The following is a 4,431-nucleotide window of genomic DNA, read 5'->3' as shown; positions in this document are numbered from 1 at the left end:
TCAAATTATTTTGACTAAGTGTCAAAGTAGTTTGACTATTGGAATTTTGATGATAAATGTATATAAAACTCAATCTATGCGTCTAATTGTTTTTGGGGCAGGTGTATCAAAAACAAGTTATATTAAACTTGGTCTTAATGAGGTTTATTAGACCGATTTGATTTTAGATGCACGAAGTTAGACGTGCAGTCTAACTAGCGGAGTTAGACGTGCAGTCTAACTAGCGGAGTTAGACGTGCAGTCCAACTAGCGGAGTTAGACGTGCAGTTCAACTAGCGGAGTTAGACGTGCAGTCTAACTAGCGGAGTTAGACGTGCAGTCTAACTAGAGGAGTTAGACGTGCAGTCTAACTAGTGAGTGTTAGACGTGTAGTCTAACTCCTTCAGATTAGTCTAAAGGGATATATAGTTAGACGTGCAGTCTGACTAATGGAAGTTAGACGTGCAATCTAACTCCTTCAGATTAGTCTGAAGTGAATTGTAATTAGACGTGAAATCTAATCCCATTAGACCAGGTGGTCTGATGGATGATGCCATTAGACGGGGGCGTCTAATTTCATTAGAGGAGGTCGTCTAAGTGAAATACGTCTAATGCTAGGCTTAAGTAGTTGCTTGAATCTAGCACCCGTCTACCCACGATCAACTAGTTGTACGCTACTCCTGCTCCACTTTCCAGTGAAGATCAGTACGACATCCAGCTTCAACCAATTGATTAATGTCACGTAAGCAAATATTCTTCCCACTACTTGTTTTTGCAGGAATATCCTTGAAGAATATTTGGCGCAATACCAGATTGGTACGGCCACGATCTTAGTACTCAGAGTCTGTTGTGTATAATGGAGGCGTTCCAATGGAAGCTCGCCACGTGTCATTATGAAGATTCGACCGTTGGTATCTACTCCTATTTAAAGATCCTCAAGGACAACGGAAGAATTATCGATCTATTGATACTTAGATTATTATATCTTAATTGACAGTTGCTTTCTTGCTTTTACTGTGTGTTAATCAAGAGAGAGTTAGAATCAAAGCACTTTATTAGCTGAGTGATATTCTTCATATTGTAAGTTGAACAGAGTGTGAAATGCTCAACAGTAAGCTAGTAGTGCAATTGTATTTGATTCGTTGAAAGCTTAGTGAATCCTTCCGGTGGTAGGAATAAGGGGTGACGTAGGAGAGTTAACTCTAAACATTCATTAACAAATTGTTGTGTTGTTTCTTTCTGTCATCTTTTCATTCTTAGTTTTTAGCTTCAAACTCAAGCAAACATTTCCGCAGTTGAATCGTTCAAGAGTTTGCAAGAGTTTGCGCAGAATAGAAAGTGATCTAAATCCTTAACAGGATTTCGATCAAATCATTTTTCCGAAATCGTCATCAATAGTCAGACCCTCGTCTCTATCGATTACGCTGATCCTATCACCGCGTCTAAAGGAGTTAGACGGCCTCGTCTAACTATGTTTCCCTTTAGACATCATCTAAAGGAGTTAAACATCCTCGTCTAACTACATTTCCCTTTAGACCAAGTTTAAAGGAGTTAGACGACCTCATCTAAATATGTTTCCCTTTAAAGAAAGTCTAAAGGAGTTAGACGTCCTCATCTAACTACGTGTCCCTTTAGACCGCGTCTAAAGGAGTTAGACGACCTCGTCTAACTACGTAAGACGTCTAAGACAGCCTACTTTAGAGTACGTCTAAGTTAGCACTGTCTTTCAGATTTGCTCCTGCACAAAACACAAAGACAACTTAGCTTAATCATAACTAAGTTTAATATACATCATCAAAATAATGTCAGCATTAAATAAATTTATTCCATAGTTAATTTTAGTCAACATAATTTGACCCAAAAAACCTCATCAACCTACATACTCATCAGAAGGTCAACAAGACAACTGTAGTGTTCTTCATAACATCCATAGCTTCTTCAAATCTTCCTACTCGACTAAGAAGGTCAACAAGACAACTGTAGTGTTCTATCTCTGGTTCAATCTCGTAATCTTTAATCATCATGTTGAAATACAATTTGCCTTGTTCAACTAATCCTCCATGCGTACAAGCATTCAACAAACCAACAAATGTTATTCCATTTTCATCATCTCTATTCTGAAATAATTCTTGGAATACACTAATTGCAGCCTTGCTTTGACCATGTAAGGCATAACAATTGATCATTGAATTCCAAGATGTTAAATTCTAGCACATTTCCCATACATATCCACGAGAGCGCTTGAAATGAACGAACCTGGTTTAATTCCATATCTATAGATGCAAGAATGAATGCATTTGCCAAGATGGAGCATACCTGTATGACCACATGTTGAAAGAGGGTAAACTAATGTAACTTTATTCGATTTCGTAACCCATACCATTCGTTAATGAAGCATAATTGCCTCCATAAAGAGACCATTCTGCGTGCAGCCCGCGATAATTGAGTTCCACGACGGAACATCTCTTTCAGGCATTTCATCGAACAGTAAGTGTGCATTTCCCGTTTCACCTAATCTTGCATAAGAGGAAATCATAGCAGTCCAAGACACAACATTTCTCTCAGATATTTCATCAAATAGCTTACGTGCAGTCCTAATATCCTAATATCAGAACAAAACCTGGAAAAAGAATCCAATAGAGTCATCTGCACAACTAGGTGTTGCTTGCATATGAACTAAATCAGTCCCACGAAACCCTAATATTTCAGGGCTTAATTTCAATATTTGGCTACCATTTAGGGAAAATTACCTATATTGGCTGGTTTCGCTTCTACAAGTTCAAGCAAATATTCCCGAGAAAAGGAAAGATAAGAAAGCTTGCGAACGCAATCGCAAATTGCATGGTGCGTGCGTGGGACGCAATTGCAAATTGTGTGGTGCATGCGTGCGCAATTTGCGTGGTCGGTCGGGTCTACAGTTCCAGGTGGGTCTCGTTGTCGTCCTCCGACGTTGCTTGGGGATTCGGGGGCTCGCACGGGGAAGCATCCTCCGGCGTTGCTTGGGAAGTCGGGGGAGGCTTCCTTTGTTGGGGGAGCATAACGTCGGGGGAGCGCAACGGCTGCCGCATGAGAAGAGAGAAAGAAGAGGAGAGAAAATGAGAGGAAAAAGAGAAGAGAATCAGGAATAAAAAAAATTATAAAGGGTAAATTGGTCAAAATTAAAAAAAAAAAAAGTTATTTTTGTAAATTCATTTTAGTTGAGTTAGTTTTAAGATACTCTTCTTTTGAGGGTCATATTTGATAATTTCCCGTCTTCTCCATGTATTAATTGAAAAATAATTATAAAACGGTGTAGTTTAATTCATATAACTGTCTTTCTCAATTTTTTAATTATTTTTCAATGATATAAGGGTAATTATTCTTCATTCGTTAGTAGTACGATTTCATGTACTTAATTTATTGTTTTTCAATTTGTTTTTGATAGTTACTTGGGCCTTGTTCTCCTTAAGTTATTTAAAAAACTCACACAAAATTCATTTTTCAATCAATCACTTCTAATTCATTACATCACTCGTATCATTAACCAAAATACAAAAATAATCTCTATTTTAAATTATTATTTTATATTTTATTTATAAATAACAATACATTTTAAGTCTTTTTACCAAAAATAATCATTACTTTCTCAAAATCATAACCAATCATCTAAATTTTCCCTCTCTTGGTTTTTTAAAAAACCCAGAACCGAACAAGGCCTTGTTTTCTTTTTCTCACTCAAGGGAAAAATAGTTATTTTTAAAATAATAATTATTTTTTTCTTTTAAAAGACAACAGAGAGAGAACCGTCCGAATAGAGAACCCAATTTTTTCTAACGTCAGATATTTTACTGATTATATAACAAGGGTTCAAATATTGTAAAAAACTAATTAATTGTTTTTTAGATGGGCCTAGATGAAATTGACATATGCAAATATATAGGTTCTAGGCTCCGCCTCTGATTGTACGGTAAAGTTCATTCTTGGAATTAACTTAGACCTCGTTTGATCTTTGGATTATCAGGATATTGTCTGGGTTTTTTCTAAAAAAAATCAATGTTTGACCAAATTAGGTAAAAATTTATGTTTTTTTTCAATTTTACCCTTCTAATTATTTATTTATTTCTATTTTATCTTGTCATCTCCTCTATTCTCAAATCTCATTTCAAATCTAATTTCCACTGATACATTATCAAAAATATCAAAAATGTCAGATAATTCAGATTCTCTCTCTAACCCAAATCAATTAACAATTCCACTGATTCTATTTGATCTCAATATCTGAATCAGATATGATTCAGATTCTCTTCTAACCCATTTGATCTTCCTTTCTCCTCTGATCTTTCCACTCACTCAACCGATCAGTTCTTTCAACTCAACCGATCAGTTCCTTCAACTCAACCTGATCAGTTCCTTCAACTCAACCTTTATCAGGAATCTGATTAGAAATCAGTGAATATTTTCAGTAAATATGAA

General features: G+C 36.1%; 1 pseudogene; it reads right to left on the bottom strand.

Annotated features, from left to right (window-relative positions):
• Positions 1-1,865: 1,865 nt before the first annotated feature.
• LOC124934862 lies at positions 1,866-2,862 on the bottom strand (annotated as a pseudogene).
• Between the last annotated feature and the right edge of the window lie 1,569 nt (positions 2,863-4,431).

Source organism: Impatiens glandulifera, chromosome 4 (assembly GCF_907164915.1).
Source record: "Impatiens glandulifera chromosome 4, dImpGla2.1, whole genome shotgun sequence".
In the NCBI taxonomy this organism is placed as follows: Eukaryota; Viridiplantae; Streptophyta; class Magnoliopsida; order Ericales; family Balsaminaceae; genus Impatiens; species Impatiens glandulifera.
This window is presented reverse-complemented; position numbering and strand designations above follow the sequence as displayed.